Source organism: Anastrepha obliqua, chromosome 6 (assembly GCF_027943255.1).
Source record: "Anastrepha obliqua isolate idAnaObli1 chromosome 6, idAnaObli1_1.0, whole genome shotgun sequence".
Classification (NCBI taxonomy): domain Eukaryota; kingdom Metazoa; phylum Arthropoda; class Insecta; order Diptera; family Tephritidae; genus Anastrepha; species Anastrepha obliqua.
Window position 1 is genome coordinate 79,082,402 of NC_072897.1, and position 22,945 is coordinate 79,105,346.

The window sequence follows — 22,945 nt, forward strand, 5'->3', positions numbered from 1 at the left end:
AACCACCAACATCAGCTTCGAGTTGAAACATATGCTGGCTTACACGATTATGTTATGCGTCAAGCAGAACTAGAAAATGTGGCCCACTTAATTCTTCATCGCCTTGCATGTCTGAATCTGGAGAATGCACAAAAAAATATCCAAAACTATTTCAAGAAGTTACTTTGCAAGATGTCAATGGGTATCCTCAGTATCGTCGCCGCGATGACGGGAGCAAAGTTTTAGTTCGAGTCAATCAAAACCAAATTGAATTAGATAATCGATGGATCGTACCATATAATAAATACTTAACAAAAAAATATGCCGCTCACATCAATGTTGAAATATGTTCTTCAATCAAAAGTGTTAAGTACCTACATAAATATATCTATAAAGGATATGATTGTGCAAGTATTCAGATCATTGAACAACCTGTTAGTAACTGCATTAATTTTGATGAGATAACGACTTTTGTAGATGCTAGGTATGTAAGCGCACCAGAAGCGTGTTGGAGACTTTTTGAATTTCCAATGCAGGAAAAATCACACACAGTAAAACCTCTTGCGGTACACCTTCCAAATTTACAAAATATTTACTTTCGTGAAGACAGTGCTATTATAGCAGAAGCGATTACGGAATTCCGAGACACTACACTTACTGCGTACTTTAAGCTGAATACAATAGATACTTTTGCTAATACATTGACTTACCAAGAAATTCCTGAACATTACACTTGGCAGCAAGGCTCACGTTCGTGGCAGAGAAGAAAAAATTTAGCCAACGCAATAGGCAGAATTTATACGGTCGATCCAAAGGATCGAGAACGATTTGCATTACGTTTACTGTTAGTTTCCATAAAGGATCCTAAATGATACAATGATTTATTGACAATTGGTAATGAGCTCCTCTCTTCTTTTTGGGAATCGGCCGTCAAACGAAAGCTATTAGTGGATAACTCGAAATGGGTTGCTGTTTTGACAGAAGTTTCTACCTTCAAAATGCCCTCACAGTTAAGACGTATTTTTGCCATGATTTGCGTGTTTGGAGAACCTACTTCGCCCCTTGAACTTTGGACAACATTTAAAGAATATTTTATTGAAGATTTTGTAAGAGATAATAATGTAGTAGAAAGTGAAATATTGGCGTTGCGGGAAATTAATCAAATTTTACAATACTTTCCCACAATACATCTTTAAAACATTTTGGTTTGCCGGAAGTTTCTTTTGCAGACAACCTCACAACTTTAACAACTGACATTGAAGTCGATTTGATATGCGCACAAACATTAAAAGATCAGCTTAATCGAGAACAAAAACACATTTTTGACGAAGTATGTACAATGCTAAATGATGAGGGCATATCTGTTAAAGCTGTTTTTATTGATGGACCTGGTGGCTCTGGAAAAACATTTCTATATAAAACTCTTACTCACTATATTCGTGGTATTGGAGAAACAGTGATTACCGTAGCTTGGACAGGTATAGCTTCAATTTTGTTGCCAGGCGGGCGAACTGCTCACAGCGTTTTTAAATTTCCCATACCGTTGACTGAATCGTCAGTTTCTTTGGTAAAACCAAACACTAAAGTTGGTCAGGCATTAAAGGCAGCAAAAGCTATTATTTGGGATGAAGCTAGCATGGTACCTGGCAGAGCTCTGTTGTGTTTAGATCGTCTTTTGCGCGATATTCACCAAAATGAGACGCCTTTTGGTGGGAAAATTATTATTCTGGGTGGAGACTTTAGGCAAGTTTTGCCTGTGGTACCGAGAAGTACGCGAACTGGCAGAGTTGATAATTGTTTAAAACGTTGCTCTTTGTGGAAATTTTTTAAATCATTTAAGCTCACAATCAATATGCGTAGTCAAGAACCCGACTATTGTAATTTTCTTTTGCGCATAGGACACGGCGAAGGGCAAGACAATGCATCAAGAGTAAAAATTCCTGATCAAATTCTTTTAAAAAACGGAAACCTCATTGACTGGGTTTTCCAACCAAATAATGGAATAATAGAAATTGATAATTTAAAAGACCGAGCCATATTATGTCCAAAAAATGATCAATGTGCCATCATAAACTCGATATAGTCGATATGCTACCTGGTCAAGAGCGCACATATCTCAGCGCTGATACGATTGTTTCACAAGATTCACAAGATCAGGTAAGATTCCCAGTGGAATTTTTACACTCCCTCAATTTTAGTGGAACTCCGCCGCATAAGCTTCAATTGAAAATTGGAACAGTGATAATGTTGATTCGCAATTTAAGCCCAGCAGAAGAATTGGTGAATGGCACACGACTTATCGTAAAAGAAATGCATCCGAATTGCTTGCACGCGGAAGTGTTATGCGGAGAGGCTCAGGGAAGGCGATTTCTATTGCCTCGTATAAATTTGCAGCCGAGCGAAACCACACTTCCCTTTACGTTGAAGCGTCGCCAATTTCCAATTATAATAGCCTTCGCCATAACTATAAATAAGGCCCAGGGGCAAACATTATCAAGGGTGGCGCTTCATTTAAAGGAGGATTGCTTTGCCCACGGCCAACTTTATGTTGCGTTAAGCCGGGTTAGATCCTGAGAAAATATACGCGTTCAAATGGGCAATAACGAAAACTTCACGTTGAATGTAGTTTATAATGAAGTAATTTAAAAAAGAAAATTACTCATTTAACTGAACAAAATTTTAAAAATGTTATAGGCATGCATAAGTTCTTACATAGGTATTACATATGAATAAAAATATACACTTTTCTAATCATCATAACTTTTAATATATAAAAGTGTCACATATGCTGTTTACTTTCCGTGGGAAAAAAGCCCACCCGATTTTCGGGGGTTACATACTAGTCTATAGTATTATTTTAAAACATGGCGCTTATTCTAACTTAACTACAATATGTACAGATATGAAATATATTATATATCAAAAGAAAGGTTTTGATGAGCATATTTCCGGAAAATTATAAAAATTAAAATTGGTTAATTAGTTCATGAAATATTTGCGTGTAAAGTTATCAAAATTTTCATATTGATAACAGCGATGTCTATGCAAAGCGGGTTGACACACAAATATACGCATATATGTATATGAGTACGTTTGCTTTGTTTAGCTCTCTTTCTAATGAGCACAGCATTGTATACATTTGGATTCTCAATAATTGTTTTGTTTTGTTATCCTTACTAATAAATACATATGTATTCATGAACATAGTCCCAACGGTTGCTGCGAATTTTTTTCAAAATTTTGTTGTGATGGTATTGCCATGATGTGGTATAAATTGACAATTTACTTGAAATTTGTCAGTTCAGTTAAAACAACGGTAACAGTGCAAATTAGTAAGAGTTTTGGGCAGACGCAAAATAGAATTTATTTTGAGAAAAAAGTACATACATATTTAATTTTAAAATATGCCTAGAGGACGCCCAAGAAGAGTTCGTAGAAGAGTTCCTACTTTAAGTGGAGGAATAGAGCAGGTAAGTAAGTGATAAATGTTTGAAACGTCACGTATTGGATATGATTGGTAGAAGGATCCACTTTTGTTTTCGTTCATATATGGTACAATTGATCTACAATATATAAACGTATGTATGTATTTAAAAATTTTGTGTCCGCTTGATCCTTTTTGCAAAACTCAAAATTTTAAATAGTTTTAAAAAATGAAGATAGAGAGACAAATTAGTTTTTTATTTGATACGCTTTTGGCATGGATCCATCTACTTGCTGTAAACGCCCTTTTGGCATTTGGCACGCGATGTGTCGTACTAGAAAAGAGTACATGTCTATCCTTCAAATAAGATAGAGTTTTAACAAAGTGGTTGTGCGCTTAAATCGGTTTTTGTTGAAAACTTATATTTCTTTGCTTCCGCTTCATATAATATATGTTTTAAACGATTTCATGTTTTTTAGGTCCGTATTCATGCAAGCACAAGTACATACAAAAAAGCTCTAGATCCAGCATTTAATGCAGAATATAACACGCTTGGTGGTTTAACCAGTATATGTTTGCATTGCAATGCTAAACATTTTAAATGTGAAAAGGTAACTTTCCATTATTGAAAAACTTTGGTAAACTTGATAAAGAAAAATTTTTTATAGGGAAGAAATCAATTCCTTACATGCTGCCACGGTGGGAAAGTGCAGATACCGATACCTCGCGTACCTGATTTTTTGGAAAGTGTTTTTGAAAATAATTTGAACTCTTTCCGGTCCCATTACTTAGAGAATATAAGACAAATAAATAGCTCATTCGCTTTTGCATCTTTTGAAGCTAAAATTGTAGAGGACGTGGCCACCAGGACGTGGCCCTTATTGTTTTCGGATACATGGATCAATTTACCATCGAGTGGGTCCTCTTCATGCTAATAATGATTCAAACTCATTATACGCACAGCTTTATATACTTGATACTGACAAAGCCACTGACATTCGACTACAAAGGAATGCAAATTGCGATAGTTCCTTGATGAAATGCCTACACGAGATGATATCAACCGTGAATCCCTTAGCCCGTCAGTATAAATTTATGGCACAAGTTGAACGCGAGGAGGAATAGAGGGCACGACAGGCAAATCGAGTTCCGCACAAAGTGGTGATTTTCTTCAGTAGTCATGCGAATCGGCGTTATAATTTGCCTAACTGCTCTGAAATTGCAGCCGTTTTCACAACTGAGGATGGTGAACCACCGGCAAGCCGTGATTTAAGAGTATTTTCTCACAGCTTAGAAACACAGTATTGCACCACGATTTCAACTTTACATAGATTTTGCGATCCCTTGGTTTACCCTCTTTTATTTCCCTATGGTGAGCCACGATACGACGAAGCACTACTACATGAGCAAGAATACAGAACAAGTCGCAGGTTCAGGGTCACACAGTTGCAATTCGTTGGATATCGAATGGCGATTCGAGGTTTCAGCTTACTTCATGCTTCAGGTAAACTTTGGCAACAATATTTAGTTGATCAGTACGTTAGAATAGAGGGTGCAAGGTTGGCGTTTTTGCGTAATCACCAACATCAGCTTCGAGTTGAAACATATGCTGGCTTACACGATTATGTTATGCGTCAAGCAGAACTAGAAAATGCACGCCCTGGTCGCATTGTCGTTCTGCCTTCCAGTTTTCCAGGCTCACCTCGCAATATGAATATGCATTACCAAGATGCCATGGCTATTGTTAGAAAACATGGAAAGCCGTCACTTTTCATAACTTTTACCTCTAATCCAAAATGGCCTGAGATAACTCAAAACATTGAACAGTATCAAGTACCGCAAATGCGTCCTGAGCTAATAGCGCGAGTTTTTAAGCAAAAACTAAAAGATCTTTTAAATGATATTTCAAAAAAGCATGTATTTAGAAGGGTGAAATATTTTCTATACATAATAGAATTTCAAAAAAGAGGTCTACCGCATGCACATATTTTGGTTGATCTTCATGATGCAGATGCCATTATTGATGCCTCTATTATAGACTTGGCTGTTTGTGCTGAAATTCCGAATAAAACTGAGCCTGAACTTCATGAAATTGTTTTAAAATGTATGGTGCATGGTCCATGTGGCCCACTTAATCCTTCATCGCCTTGCATGTCTGAATCTGGAGAATGCACAAAAAAATATCCAAAACTATTTCAAGAAGTTACTTTGCAAGATGTCAATGGGTATCCCCAGTATCGTCGCCGCGATGACGGGAGCAAAGTTTTAGTTCGAGTCAATCAAAACCAAATTGAATTAGATAATCGATGGATCGTACCATATAATAAATACTTAACAAAAAAATACGCCGCTCACATCAATGTTGAAATATGTTCTTCAATCAAAAGTGTTAAGTACCTACATAAATATATCTATAAATGATTGTGCAAGTACTCAGATCATTGAACAACCTGTTAGTATATTAACTGCATTAATTTTGATGAGATAACGACTTCCGCCGTCAAACGAAAGCTATTAGTGGATAACTCGGAATGGGTTGCTGTTTTGACAGAAGTTTCTACCTTCAAAATGCCCTCACAGTTAAGACGTATTTTTGCCATGATTTGCGTGTTTGGAGAACCTACTTCGCCCCTTGAACTTTGGACAACATTTAAAGAATATTTTATTGAAGATTTTGTAAGAGATAATAATGTAGTAGAAAGTGAATATTGGCGTTGCGGGAAATTAATCAAATTTTACAATACTTTCCCACAATACATCTTTAAAACATTTTGGTTTGCCGGAAGTTTCTTTTGCAGACAACCTTACAACTTTAACAACTGACATTGAAGTCGATTTGATATGCGCACAAACATTAAAAGATCAGCTTAATCGAGAACAAAAACACATTTTTGACGAAGTATGTACAATGCTAAATGATGAGGGCATATCTGTTAAAGCTGTTTTTATTGATGGACCTGGTGGCTCTGGAAAAACATTTCTATATAAAACTCTTACTCACTATATTCGTGGTATTGGAGAAACAGTGATTACCGTAGCTTGGACAGGTATAGCTTCAATTTTGTTGCCAGGCGGGCGAACTGCTCACAGCGTTTTTAAATTTCCCATACCGATAAAAATTAATATAATATAATCTATAGTATTATTTTAAAACATGGCGCTTATTCTGACTAAACTACAACACGTACAGATATGAAATATATATCAAAAGAAAGGTTTTGATAAGCATATTTCCGGAAAATTATAAAAATTAAAATTGGTTAATTAGTTCATGAAATATTTGCGTGTAAAGTTATCAAAATTTTCATATTGATAACAGCGATGTCTATGCAAAGCGGGTTGACACACAAATATACGCATATATGTATGTATATGAGTACGTTTGCTTTGTTTAGCTCCCTTTCTAATGAGCACAGCATTGTATACATTTGGATTCTCAATAATTGTTTTGCTTTGTTATCCTTACTAATAAATACATATGTATTCATGAACATAGTCCCAACGGTTGCTGTGAATTTTTTTCAGAATTTTGTTGTGATCGCAATAATCTTCTTGTTTTATCTTCTTCTATAGTATTATTTTATTATTTTAAAACATGGCGCTTATTCTGACTTAACTACAATATGCACAGATATGAAATATATTATATATCAAAAGAAAGGTTTTGATGAGCATATTTCCGGAAAATTATAAAAATTAAAATTGGTTAATTTGTTCATGAAATATTTGCGTGTAAAGTTATCAAAATTTTCATATTGATAACAGCGATGTCTATGCAAAGCGGGATGACACACAAACGCATATGTATATATGAGTACGTTTGCTTTGTTTAGCTCTCTTTCTAATGAGCACAGCATTGTATACATTTGGATTCTCAATAATTGTTTTGTTTTGTTATCCTTACTAATAAATACATATGTATTCATGAACATAGTCCCAACGGTTGCTGCGAATTTTTTTCAAAATTTTGTTGTGATGGTATTGCCATGATGTGGTATAAATTGACAATTTACTTGAAATTTGTCAGTTCACTTAAAACAACGGTAACAGTGCAAATTAGACAGTGCAAATTAAACAGTGCAAATTAGATAGAGTTTTGGGCATACGCAAAATAGAATTTATTTTGAGAAAAAAGTACATACATACATATTTAATTTTAAAATATGCCTAGAGGACGCCCAAGAAGAGCTCGTAGAAGAGTTCCTACTTTAAGTGGAGGAATAGAGCAGGTAAGTAGGTGATAAATGTTTGAAACGTCACGTATTGGATATGATTGGTAGAAGCATCCACTTTGCTTTTCGTTCATATATGGTACAATTGATCTACAATATATAAACGTATGTATGTATTTAAAAATTTTGTGTCCGCTTGATTCTTTTTGCAAAACTCAAAATTTTAAATAGTTTTAAAAAATGAAGAGAGAGAGAGACAAATTAGTTTTTTTTTGATACGCTTTTGGCATGGATCCATCTACTTGCTGTAAACGCCCTTTTGGCATTTGGCACGCGATGTGTCGTACTAGAAAAGAGTACATGTCTATCCTTCAAATAAGATAGAGTTTTAACAAAGTGGTTGTGCGCTTAAATCGGTTTTTGTTGAAAACTTACATCTCTTTGCTTCCGCTTCATATAATATATGTTTTAAACGATTTCATGTTTTTTAGGTCCGTATTCATGCAAGCACAAGTACATACAGAAAAGCTCTAGATCCAGCATTTAATGCAGAATATAACACACTTGGTGGTTTAACCAGTATATGTTTGCATTGCAATGCTAAACATTTTAAATGTGAAAAGGTAACTTTCCATTATTGAAAAACTTTGGTAAACTTGATAAAGAAAAATTTTTTATAGGGAAGAAATCAATTCCTTACATGCTGCCACGGTGGGAAACTGCAGATACCGATACCTCGCGTACCTGATTTTTTGGAAAGGGTTTTTGAAAATAATTTGAACTCTTTCCGGTCCCATTACTTAGAGAATATAAGACAAATAAATAGCTCATTCGCTTTTGCATCTTTTGAAGCTAAAATTGTAGAGGACGTGGCCACCAGGACGTGGCCCTTATTGTTTTCGGATACATGGATCAATTTACCATCGAGTGGGTCCTCTTCATGCTAATAATGATTCAAACTCATTATACGCACAGCTTTATATACTTGATACTGACCAAGCCACTGACATTCGACTACAAAGGAATGCAAATTGCGATAGTTCCTTGATGAAATGCCTACACGAGATGATATCAACCGTGAATCCCTTAGCCCGTCAGTATAAATTTATGGCACAAGTTGAACGCGAGGAGGAACAGAGGGCACGACAGGCAAATCGAGTTCCGCACAAAGTGAGCATGATTTTCTTCAGTAGTCATGCGAATCGGCGTTATAATTTGCCTAACTGCTCTGAAATTGCAGCCGTTTTCACAACTGAGGATGGTGAACCACCGGCAAGCCGTGATTTAAGAGTATTTTCTCACAGCTTAGAAACACAGTATTGCACCACGATTTCAACTTTACATAGATTTTGCGATCCCTTGGTTTACCCTCTTTTATTTCCCTATGGTGAGCCAGGATACGACGAAGCACTACTACATGAGCAAGAATACAGAACAAGTCGCAGGTTCAGGGTCACACAGTTGCAATTCGTTGGATATCGAATGGCGATTCGGGAAGGTTTCAGCTTACTTCATGCTTCAGGTAAACTTTGGCAACAAGATTTAGTTGATCAGTACGTTAGAATAGAGGGTGCAAGGTTGGCGTTTTTGCGTAATCACCAACATCAGCTTCGAGTTGAAACATATGCTGGCTTACACGATTATGTTATGCGTCAAGCAGAACTAGAAAATGTGGCCCACTTAATTCTTCATCGCCTTGCATGTCTGAATCTGGAGAATGCACAAAAAAATATCCAAAACTATTTCAAGAAGTTACTTTGCAAGATGTCAATGGGTATCCCCAGTATCGTCGCCGCGATGACGGGAGCAAAGTTTTAGTTCGAGTCAATCAAAACCAAATTGAATTAGATAATCGATGGATCGTACCATATAATAAATACTTAACAAAAAAATATGCCGCTCACATCAATGTTGAAATATGTTCTTCAATCAAAAGTGTTAAGTACCTACATAAATATATCTATAAAGGATATGATTGTGCAAGTATTCAGATCATTGAACAACCTGTTAGTAACTGCATTAATTTTGATGAGATAACGACTTTTGTAGATGCTAGGTATGTAAGCGCACCAGAAGCGTGTTGGAGACTTTTTGAATTTCCAATGCAGGAAAAATCACACACAGTAAAACCTCTTGCGGTACACCTTCCAAATTTACAAAATATTTACTTTCGTGAAGACAGTGCTATTATAGCAGAAGCGATTACGGAATTCCGAGACACTACACTTACTGCGTACTTTAAGCTGAATACAATAGATACTTTTGCTAATACATTGACTTACCAAGAAATTCCTGAACATTACACTTGGCAGCAAGGCTCACGTTCGTGGCAGAGAAGAAAAAATTTAGCCAACGCAATAGGCAGAATTTATACGGTCGATCCAAAGGATCGAGAACGATTTGCATTACGTTTACTGTTAGTTTCCATAAAGGATCCTAAATGATACAATGATTTATTGACAATTGGTAATGAGCTCCTCTCTTCTTTTTGGGAATCGGCCGTCAGCTATTAGTGGATAACTCGGAATGGGTTGCTGTTTTGACAGAAGTTTCTACCTTCAAAATGCCCTCACAGTTAAGACGTATTTTTGCCATGATTTGCGTGTTTGGAGAACCTACTTCGCCCCTTGAACTTTGGACAACATTTAAAGAATATTTTATTGAAGATTTTGTAAGAGATAATAATGTAGTAGAAAGTGAAATATTGGCGTTGCGGGAAATTAATCAAATTTTACTTTCCCACAATACATCTTTAAAACATTTTGGTTTGCCGGAAGTTTCTTTTGCAGACAACCTTACAACTTTAACAACTGACATTGAAGTCGATTTGATATGCGCACAAACATTAAAAGATCAGCTTAATCGAGAACAAAAACACATTTTTGACGAAGTATGTACAATGCTAAATGATGAGGGCATATCTGTTAAAGCTGTTTTTATTGATGGACCTGGTGGCTCTGGAAAAACATTTCTATATAAAACTCTTACTCACTATATTCGTGGTATTGGAGAAACAGTGATTACCGTAGCTTGGACAGGTATAGCTTCAATTTTGTTGCCAGGCGGGCGAACTGCTCACAGCGTTTTTAAATTTCCCATACCGTTGACTGAATCGTCAGTTTCTTTGGTAAAACCAAACACTAAAGTTGGTCAGGCATTAAAGGCAGCAAAAGCTATTATTTGGGATGAAGCTAGCATGGTACCTGGCAGAGCTCTGTTGTGTTTAGATCGTCTTTTGCGCGATATTCACCAAAATGAGACGCCTTTTGGTGGGAAAATTATTATTCTGGGTGGAGACTTTAGGCAAGTTTTGCCTGTGGTACCGAGAAGTACGCGAACTGGCAGAGTTGATAATTGTTTAAAACGTTGCTCTTTGTGGAAATTTTTTAAATCATTTAAGCTCACAATCAATATGCGTAGTCAAGAACCCGACTATTGTAATTTTCTTTTGCGCATAGGACACGGCGAAGGGCAAGACAATGCATCAAGAGTAAAAATTCCTGATCAAATTCTTTTAAAAAACGGAAACCTCATTGACTGGGTTTTCCAACCAAATAATGGAATAATAGAAATTGATAATTTAAAAGACCGAGCCATATTATGTCCAAAAAATGATCAATGTGCCATCATAAACTCGATATAGTCGATATGCTACCTGGTCAAGAGCGCACATATCTCAGCGCTGATACGATTGTTTCACAAGATTCACAAGATCAGGTAAGATTCCCAGTGGAATTTTTACACTCCCTCAATTTTAGTGGAACTCCGCCGCATAAGCTTCAATTGAAAATTGGAACAGTGATAATGTTGATTCGCAATTTAAGCCCAGCAGATGGATTGGTGAATGGCACACGACTTATCGTAAAAGAAATGCATCCGAATTGCTTGCACGCGGAAGTGTTATGCGGAGAGGCTCAGGGAAGGCGATTTCTATTGCCTCGTATAAATTTGCAGCCGAGCGAAACCACACCTCCCTTTACGTTGAAGCGTCGCCAATTTCCAATTATAATAGCCTTCGCCATAACTATAAATAAGGCCCAGGGGCAAACATTATCAAGGGTGGCGCTTCATTTAAAGGAGGATTGCTTTGCCCACGGCCAACTTTATGTTGCGTTAAGCCGGGTTAGATCCTGAGAAAATATACGCGTTCAAATGGGCAATAACGAAAACTTCACGTTGAATGTAGTTTATAATGAAGTAATTTAAAAAAGAAAATTACTCATTTAACTGAACAAAATTTTAAAAATGTTATAGGCATGCATAAGTTCTTACATAGGTATTACATATGAATAAAAATATACACTTTTCTAATCATCATAACTTTTAATATATAAAAGTGTCACATATACTGTTTACTTTCCGTGGGAAAAAAGCCCACCCGATTTTCGGGGGTTACATACTAGTCTATAGTATTATTTTAAAACATGGCGCTTATTCTAACTTAACTACAATATGTACAGATATGAAATATATTATATATCAAAAGAAAGGTTTTGATGAGCATATTTCCGGAAAATTATAAAAATTAAAATTGGTTAATTAGTTCATGAAATATTTGCGTGTAAAGTTATCAAAATTTTCATATTGATAACAGCGATGTCTATGCAAAGCGGGTTGACACACAAATATACGCAGTTCACTTAAAACAACGGTAACAGTGCAAATTAGTAAGAGTTTTGGGCAGACGCAAAATAGAATTTATTTTGAGAAAAAAGTACATACATATTTAATTTTAAAATATGCCTAGAGGACGCCCAAGAAGAGTTCGTAGAAGAGTTCCTACTTTAAGTGGAGGAATAGAGCAGGTAAGTAAGTGATAAATGTTTGAAACGTCACGTATTGGATATGATTGGTAGAAGGATCCACTTTTGTTTTCGTTCATATATGGTACAATTGATCTACAATAATTAAACGTATGTATGTATTTAAAAATTTTGTGTCCGCTTGATCCTTTTTGCAAAACTCAAAATTTTAAATAGTTTTAAAAAATGAAGATAGAGAGACAAATTAGTTTTTTATTTGATACGCTTTTGGCATGGATCCATCTACTTGCTGTAAACGCCCTTTTGGCATTTGGCACGCGATGTGTCGTACTAGAAAAGAGTACATGTCTATCCTTCAAATAAGATAGAGTTTTAACAAAGTGGTTGTGCGCTTAAATCGGTTTTTGTTGAAAACTTATATTTCTTTGCTTCCGCTTCATATAATATATGTTTTAAACGATTTCATGTTTTTTAGGTCCGTATTCATGCAAGCACAAGTACATACAAAAAAGCTCTAGATCCAGCATTTAATGCAGAATATAACACGCTTGGTGGTTTAACCAGTATATGTTTGCATTGCAATGCTAAACATTTTAAATGTGAAAAACTTTGGTAAACTTGATAAAGAAAAATTTTTTATAGGGAAGAAATCAATTCCTTACATGCTGCCACGGTGGGAAAGTGCAGATACCGATACCTCGCGTACCTGATTTTTTGGAAAGGGTTTTTGAAAATAATTTGAACTCTTTCCGGTCCCATTACTTAGAGAATATAAGACAAATAAATAGCTCATTCGGATTTGCATCTTTTGAAGCTAAAATTGTAGAGGACGTGGCCACCAGGACGTGGCCCTTATTGTTTTCGGATACATGGATCAATTTACCATCGAGTGGGTCCTCTTCATGCTAATAATGATTCAAACTCATTATACGCACAGCTTTATATACTTGATACTGACCAAGCCACTGACATTCGACTACAAAGGAATGCAAATTGCGATAGTTCCTTGATGAAATGCCTACACGAGATGATATCAACCGTGAATCCCTTAGCCCGTCAGTATAAATTTATGGCACAAGTTGAACGCGAGGAGGAATAGAGGGCACGACAGGCAAATCGAGTTCCGCACAAAGTGGTGATTTTCTTCAGTAGTCATGCGAATCGGCGTTATAATTTGCCTAACTGCTCTGAAATTGCAGCCGTTTTCACAACTGAGGATGGTGAACCACCGGCAAGCCGTGATTTAAGAGTATTTTCTCACAGCTTAGAAACACAGTATTGCACCACGATTTCAACTTTACATAGATTTTGCGATCCCTTGGTTTACCCTCTTTTATTTCCCTATGGTGAGCCACGATACGACGAAGCACAACTACATGAGCAAGAATACAGAACAAGTTGCAGGTTCAGGGTCACACAGTTGCAATTCGTTGGATATCGAATGGCGATTCGAGGTTTCAGCTTACTTCATGCTTCAGGTAAACTTTGGCAACAATATTTAGTTGATCAGTACGTTAGAATAGAGGGTGCAAGGTTGGCGTTTTTGCGTAATCACCAACATCAGCTTCGAGTTGAAACATATGCTGGCTTACACGATTATGTTATGCGTCAAGCAGAACTAGAAAATGTGGCCCACTTAATTCTTCATCGCCTTGCATGTCTGAATCTGGAGAATGCACAAAAAAATATCCAAAACTATTTCAAGAAGTTACTTTGCAAGATGTCAATGGGTATCCCCAGTATCGTCGCCGCGATGACGGGAGCAAAGTTTTAGTTCGAGTCAATCAAAACCAAATTGAATTAGATAATCGATGGATCGTACCATATAATAAATACTTAACAAAAAAATATGCCGCTCACATCAATGTTGAAATATGTTCTTCAATCAAAAGTGTTAAGTACCTACATAAATATATCTATAAAGGATATGATTGTGCAAGTATTCAGATCATTGAACAACCTGTTAGTAACTGCATTAATTTTGATGAGATAACGACTTTTGTAGATGCTAGGTATGTAAGCGCACCAGAAGCGTGTTGGAGACTTTTTGAATTTCCAATGCAGGAAAAATCACACACAGTAAAACCTCTTGCGGTACACCTTCCAAATTTACAAAATATTTACTTTCGTGAAGACAGTGCTATTATAGCAGAAGCGATTACGGAATTCCGAGACACTACACTTACTGCGTACTTTAAGCTGAATACAATAGATACTTTTGCTAATACATTGACTTACCAAGAAATTCCTGAACATTACACTTGGCAGCAAGGCTCACGTTCGTGGCAGAGAAGAAAAAATTTAGCCAACGCAATAGGCAGAATTTATACGGTCGATCCAAAGGATCGAGAACGATTTGCATTACGTTTACTGTTAGTTTCCATAAAGGATCCTAAATGATACAATGATTTATTGACAATTGGTAATGAGCTCCTCTCTTCTTTTTGGGAATCGGCCGTCAAACGAAAGCTATTAGTGGATAACTCGAAATGGGTTGCTGTTTTGACAGAAGTTTCTACCTTCAAAATGCCCTCACAGTTAAGACGTATTTTTGCCATGATTTGCGTGTTTGGAGAACCTACTTCGCCCCTTGAACTTTGGACAACATTTAAAGAATATTTTATTGAAGATTTTGTAAGAGATAATAATGTAGTAGAAAGTGAAATATTGGCGTTGCGGGAAATTAATCAAATTTTACTTTCCCACAATACATCTTTAAAACATTTTGGTTTGCCGGAAGTTTCTTTTGCAGACAACCTTACAACTTTAACAACTGACATTGAAGTCGATTTGATATGCGCACAAACATTAAAAGATCAGCTTAATCGAGAACAAAAACACATTTTTGACGAAGTATGTACAATGCTAAATGATGAGGGCATATCTGTTAAAGCTGTTTTTATTGATGGACCTGGTGGCTCTGGAAAAACATTTCTATATAAAACTCTTACTCACTATATTCGTGGTATTGGAGAAACAGTGATTACCGTAGCTTGGACAGGTATAGCTTCAATTTTGTTGCCAGGCGGGCGAACTGCTCACAGCGTTTTTAAATTTCCCATACCGTTGACTGAATCGTCAGTTTCTTTGGTAAAACCAAACACTAAAGTTGGTCAGGCATTAAAGACAGGAAAAACTATTATTTGGGATGAAGCTAGCATGGTACCTGGCAGAGCTCTGTTGTGTTTAGATCGTCTTTTGCGCGATATTCACCAAAATGAGACGCCTTTTGGTGGGAAAATTATTATTCTGGGTGGAGACTTTAGGCAAGTTTTGCCTGTGGTACCGAGAAGTACGCGAACTGGCATAGTTGATAATTGTTTAAAACGTTGCTCTTTGTGGAAATTTTTTAAATCATTTAAGCTCACAATCAATATGCGTAGTCAAGAACCCGACTATTGTAATTTTCTTTTGCGCATAGGACACGGCGAAGGGCAAGACAATGCATCAAGAGTAAAAATTCCTGATCAAATTCTTTTAAAAAACGGAAACCTCATTGACTGGGTTTTCCAACCAAATAATGGAATAATAGAAATTGATAATTTAAAAGACCGAGCCATATTATGTCCAAAAAATGATCAATGTGCCATCATAAACTCGATATAGTCGATATGCTACCTGGTCAAGAGCGCACATATCTCAGCGCTGATACGATTGTTTCACAAGATTCACAAGATCAGGTAAGATTCCCAGTGGAATTTTTACACTCCCTCAATTTTAGTGGAACTCCGCCGCATAAGCTTCAATTGAAAATTGGAACAGTGATAATGTTGATTCGCAATTTAAGCCCAGCAGAAGAATTGGTGAATGGCACACGACTTATCGTAAAAGAAATGCATCCGAATTGCTTGCACGCGGAAGTGTTATGCGGAGAGGCTCAGGGAAGGCGATTTCTATTGCCTCGTATAAATTTGCAGCCGAGCGAAACCACACTTCCCTTCACGTTGAAGCGTCGCCAATTTCCAATTATAATAGCCTTCGCCATAACTATAAATAAGGCCCAGGGGCAAACATTATCAAGGGTGGCGCTTCATTTAAAGGAGGATTGCTTTGCCCACGGCCAACTTTATGTTGCGTTAAGCCGGGTTAGATCCTGAGAAAATATACGCGTTCAAATGGGCAATAACGAAAACTTCACGTTGAATGTAGTTTATAATGAAGTAATTTAAAAAAGAAAATTACTCATTTAACTGAACAAAATTTTAAAAATGTTATAGGCATGCATAAGTTCTTACATAGGTATTACATATGAATAAAAATATACACTTTTCTAATCATCATAACTTTTAATATATAAAAGTGTCACATATGCCGTTTACTTTAAGTGGGAAAAAAGCCCACCCGATTTTCGGGGTTTACATACTAGTCTATAGTATTATTTTAAAACATGGCGCTTATTCTAACTTAACTACAATATGTACAGATATGAAATATATTATATATCAAAAGAAAGGTTTTGATGAGCATATTTCCGGAAAATTATAAAAATTAAAATTGGTTAATTAGTTCATGAAATATTTGCGTGTAAAGTTATCAAAATTTTCATATTGATAACAGCGATGTCTATGCAAAGCGGGTTGACACACAAATATACGCATATATGTATATGAGTACGTTTGCTTTGTTTAGCTCTCTTTCTAATGAGCACAGCATTGTATACATTTGGATTCTCAATAATTGTTTTGTTTTGTTATCCTTACTAATAAATACATATGTATTCATGAACATAGTCCCAACGGTTGCTGCGAATTTTTTTCAAAATTTTGTTGTGATGGTATTGCCATGATGTGGTATAAATTGACAATTTACTTGAAATTTGTCAGTTCACTTAAAACAACGGTAACAGTGCAAATTAGTAAGAGTTTTGGGCAGATGCAAAATAGAATTTATTTTGAGAAAAAAGTACATACATATTTAATTTTAAAATATGCCTAGAGGACGCCCAAGAAGAGTTCGTAGAAGAGTTCGTAGAAGAGTTCCTACTTTAAGTGGAGGAATAGAGCAGGTAAGTAAGTGATAAATGTTTGAAACGTCACGTATTGGATATGATTGGTAGAAGGATCCACTTTTGTTTTCGTTCATATAAGGTACAATTGATCTACAATATATAAACGTATGTATGTATTTATTATTATTATTATTATTATTATTAAATTTGTATAATAACAAGTTATACAAATATAAGAAAGCAGCAGCACTAGCAGCATAGGCCATCGGCTGTCAGATAACAAAAAATGTAAATGTACTTTAAATTAGGTCTAACGTTAAGTAATTATCATATAATATTTAAATGCTTATAACTAAATAAAATAAACAAAGGGAAATGTTAGATCCGTCTTAACAAGTCGTTGGCTTTTAGAAATTTGTAGACAGTCAGTATATTACTTGCAGATGGCTCTTTAAGAAAATCCAGTGCAGGAGAGGATCCAAAGAATTGTTGTCTGGAGGTGTGTAGATTTCGACAAGATTGTAGAATATGATCTAAGGTTACGGTTTCTTCACAGAAGGGGCAATCGGCTGGCAGCGTACGTTGTAGGAGGTGTGCATGTGTGAGAATAGTGTGGCCCAGGCGTAGGCGCGAGTACGGTTTGAGAACTTTTAATGGCAGGTCGGAAGGAAGTGATATCTTTGATCTAGATGGATTTAAGAAAGCGTAGTGGTGTTGGTAGTTTTTCCAGTTATCTAACAGATAAATGCGCCGTTGTTTTGTGATCTCTAGGAGGATGTCACTTTTAGAGTAGTATTTATGAAGCATTGACGGTAGATTAGAAACGCTTCTAGCTGCGGCATCAGCGTTTTCATTGCCGGTAATCCCCGAATGTCCTGGAACCCACATTAGCTTAATTTTGTTTGGATAGCTTATGAGAATATTTCTAATTGTATTTATATGAGTTTGATCGTGTGTTGGACAACCGATTGCATTGATGCATGATTGGCTGTCTGTGCATATAATTATTTTGCCTTTAATTTGTTTGGCATAAATGGAGGCTTCTAACAATGCCGCTGTTTCTGCTGTAAAAGCAGAGCATATTGGGTGCAAAAAACCATGTTTGATCGTGTCCCCGTTTTCCTTTGTGACGGCAAAAGATGTTGAGGTTTGAGTTTTTGATCCATCTGTAAATATAAAATTCCATCCCTGTTTGGAGTACTTTTCTTTTTCGGATGTAAACAGTGCTTTGTAAATTTCCTTCGCTGTATGTTCTTTTGGTCGCTGCAGCGTGTTAATAGCAAATGGAATATTGCGTATCGTCCATGGAGGTTGCGTTTCAGCTGTGCGGTAGCGAAGGGTACCCGGCAGTTCAAGTCTCCTTTGCAAGCTCAAACATTTGGCTACAACCGACATAATTTTAGGATGCCTCTTTCTTAAAGATGCGTTTCTGAAATCTTTAATGAGATTGACATTGTATGTGAAAAGTAGTTTTGGTAAAAGTTTATGAGTACTGTCTTCGATCCGATCTGGAATCTTTGGCAAACCGGTTTCCGCAAACAAGTTTCGAAGTGGTGTAGTTGGGAACACTCTAATGCTCCTGCGTATCGCAGAGTGATAAGGCGATGATATTTGGCTAATTGAACGTTTATCTGCGTATCCGTATATAGGAAGGCCGTAATCGATTTTTGATAGGATGAGTGCTCTGCATGCATGAACAAGTGAAGACGGATGTACAAAAGATTTCTTAGAAGATAGGTATTTAATTATATTTAACCGTGTCACAATACAATCTTTTATGTATTTACAATGTTTTTTAAACTTATACTTAGAGTCTATAATTACACCTAGAATTTTTATTTCATTTACTGGCATTATGGAATGGCCAAAAAATTGTGTTGGCAACCCAGAGCAACTAGATTTTTTGCAAATGTGCAAAGTTTTAGATTTTTCGAAAAAATTGATGTGCCTGAGGTTGAGGACCATGTCATTATGTCTCGGAGAATGCTTTCGAAAATACGCGAGACTGAAAGAAGATTAGCATTTTTCGTGAAAAAGAAAACATCGTCGGCGTAGAGCTGACATTCTATACTGGGATAGTTCGCTGAAAGCTTGGCAATTTCATCGAACGCTATTATAAAAAGAAGCGCGGAGAGTGGAGACCCTTGTGGCGTTCCGTTCTCTAGATTTACAATAATTGAGGCAAAACCATTTATTCTCACTCTGCATTTTCTGTTAGTTAGAAAGCTTTTAACAAAGTTTATAATTTTGGAACCAACCTTCAACTTGGTTAATTGTTTCAAAATGATATGCACTCCAATTCGGTCGAAAGCCTTCTCCAAATCGATTGTTAGAAGTGAAACATGGTTTCTTGACGAGAGTGCGTTTGTGACGACATAGTCAAGGTGCAAAAGAGCATCAATTGTGCCACTGCCTTTTTTATATGCTACCTGGTTAGAACTAATAACTTTGTTGTTCTTAATATACCACATCAACCTATTTGCAACCAGTTTTTCCATTAGTTTACCCAGGCATGATAACAGAGAGATGGGCCTATAGCTTTCAACAGAAGTAGGAGGTTTATTGGGTTTCAAAATTGGTACGATATAGGAAGTTTTCCACGCTTGAGGGTAAAAGCCGTAATTTAGGATTTGGTTATACAGACTAGTTAGTCTGCATTTCATGCAACTGGGTAAATTTTGAATCATAGGATAAGAGATTCGATCAAGCCCAGGAGTTTTACCTTTCACAGTAGAGAGCGCGAACTCCAATTCATTAATAGTGATTTTCGATTCAATTGTCCTGGCAGCAGGTGATAAATTGTTTATAATGTTTGCTTGGTCGTTTAGACAGTTGTATTTTGCTGAGCAAAAGTTGCTTGAAAAGCTGGCGTCGTTTGAGTTAGAAGCGTAGAAGGAGGCAAAATAATTGGCTATTTCGAGTGGAGAACTGATAACGCCATTTGTGGAGTTAATGTGGGCGAAAGTAGTTTGCTTACCTGAACCAGTGAGCATTTTAATATCATGCCATATTTTTCGGGGCTTAGTGTTAGGATTTATGCTAGCCGTTAACTCTTCGAACTTCTTACGCTTGGCATTTTTGGCGGCGCGCTTAAAAAGAGCATTTGCCTTTTTGTAGCTTACCAAGTTTGAAATAGTGCGAAAGCGTTTGTATTCGTGCCATTTATTCTGTTTGTTTTCACGAAGTTGGGATAAATGAGAGTTCCACCAAGGAATCCTTTTCTTACTACTTTTTGGTGAAGTTTGTGGTATAGCGTGATGTGCTGCTGTTCGAATAATTTTTGAAATATTGGCTGCTTCTTGGTTGACGTTGCTGGAAGCACGTACAGTTTCACACAAATTAATACATTTAGTGCTAAATTTCGCCCAATCGGCTGATTCTAGGATAAACTTAGCGTTTGACTTAAATGTGGATTGGGTTTGGGCATTTAGTTGGATGGTGATCGGATAATGATCGCTACCGTGAAGAGAGTTAGAGACTTGCCATGAGCATAGTGGTGCAATCGAAGCTGAACAGAAAGTTAGATCCACAGTAGTGAAGGAATTCCGGGTGGAGAAGTGTGTTGCAGACCCGTCATTTAGACATATAAGGTTTGAGGACATTAAAACATCTTCGATACATTCGCCTCTTGAGTTGGTATACGCGGAACCCCAAATTGTACTCCAAGCATTGAAATCCCCGCCCATAATTAAATCAGAAGGAAGTTGTTTTATGATTCCTAAGATATCACTCGAAACAATACGTTGTGTAGGGTGGATATATAGGCCGACAATACCAATTTTTTTAGGCAAGTCAACTTCTAGCGCTATGGAAGATACATTTGATACGATTGATATTTGTTTGTGTGGAATATTGCGCCTAATTAGTATCGCCGTGCCTTGTTTATTTGTATTAATACTGGGCAAATTGTGAAAGTAACCAATATATTTTCTTGGTGTATGTGGTGCGTAATTGTGAGGAAGGTGAGTTTCGCTTAAGAGAATAATTGCAGGTGAGTAAGAATTGATGAGGATTTCAAGGTGAATATAGTTGTTGAAATAGCCATTGATATTCCATTGTATAATTGAGAACATAAGGATAGAAAGAAAGGAAAGTGATATAAGTAGAGAGAAAGATTAAGCTCGACTTGACTACGTATCAAAGTTCTGCGAGGCAGAGCTGAGCGAGTCGTCTGTGAAGGTTAATCTGAGCTGACGCGTGGTGAAATGTCATTTGTCTTAGTGAGAACTGAGACAGTAGACATTTCGTCATCACAATCTGAGGTGAGCTGTGTCTGAGAAACGGAATCATAGTTGTTAGTATAAATTGGTTTAGTACTCGTATTAAGAATGTTGAAAACTGTTGAATTTATATTGTTCGAATTAGGAAATGAATACAAAGGGGGGTTATCGTTCTTTGTACTTGTTTTTGCGATAGAGTCAGCTGAGAAGCTGGTTTTTAGAGGAGGGTGTGTTAAGGGAATGAAAGAGGTAGTAGAAGCTATAGAAGTAGAGGAATGGGATGATATTGAATTTTGTGTTGCTATCGATTCTTTAGGTGTTTGTATAATTGAATTTTTTGTTGAGGGAGCTGTGTTTGCGGTTATTTGAGAATATGTGGGATAGGAGGAATTAGTGGAGGCGGTGGCAAGAGAAGACTGGGTTGTTGTCGAATTGTTGGTAGTTGTCAATTCTTTGCTTTGCATGATTGTGCTTTTTGCAGAAGAAGAAGTGCTTGCGATGATTTGAGAGAATGTTGAGGCGGAGGGTTTAGAGGTGGTGGAGGCATTATATTTTTTTGCTGCTTCGCGCATACTGCATTTATTTATTGTTTTAATTTTTAATATTTCTTTAGCTTGTACGAATTTTGGGCAGTTGCTTGCAAATGATGGGTGGTCGCCAGCGCAGTTTGCGCACATTGTTCTGGAACATTCGGACCCTACATGGGGTGGTAGGCTGCATATGGCGCAGGTGGAAGGATTTTTGCAGTATTTTAAAGTATGACCAAGTAATTGGCATGACTTACATCGCATTGGGTTTGGATAATATGGACGAACAGAAACTTTCCTCCAGGCGACGTCGATTTTTTCTGGCAGAGAGTAGCTGTCGAATGTTAGAAGTATTGCGCCAGTTGGAATTAGAGTGTCTTGTGATTTCTTTTGAAATTTGTATGCAGCGATCACACCATGCATTTTTAAGCCATCAACGATTTCTGAATCGGTTAGGTTGTTTAGGAAAGGGGCAAATATGGTGCCTTTTACACAGTTTAGATTTGTTTGATAAGTTACATTAATTAAACATATACCGGGAAGAAGTTTTGAAGACATGAATTTCTCAGCGATTTTTTTATTCTTAGTAAGCACTAAGAGGCTTCCATCACGCAACTCAGAAATGGAAATTATGTCCTTGCTGATAGCTAATATAGCTTTGTGCACTGCAAAGCAGGAATAATTGGATATTGGTTTTGTTTCTTCACTTGATTTTATCACAATAAATTTAGGGTCGTCTGTTTTCGCAAAAACAATTGGAGGTAGTTCGGGGTATGATTCTCGCGTTTTGTTGGGTTTTTTACGCTTGCTATGAACACCAGGGGAAAGTAGGGCGAACCTATTTTCCCTAGGTGGGGATGCCCCAAGGGGCATTGTTTCACACCTATATATTAACACTAAACCCTCGGATAT

The 22,945-nt window shown here is 36.7% G+C and overlaps 2 pseudogenes; both read left to right on the top strand.

The window, feature by feature from the left end:
* The first annotated feature begins 2,037 nt into the window (after positions 1–2,037).
* Positions 2,038–9,393, top strand: LOC129250793 (uncharacterized; annotated as a pseudogene).
* Positions 9,394–11,193: 1,800 nt separating this feature from the next.
* LOC129250795 (uncharacterized) lies at positions 11,194–16,077 on the top strand (annotated as a pseudogene).
* Positions 16,078–22,945: the final 6,868 nt, after the last annotated feature.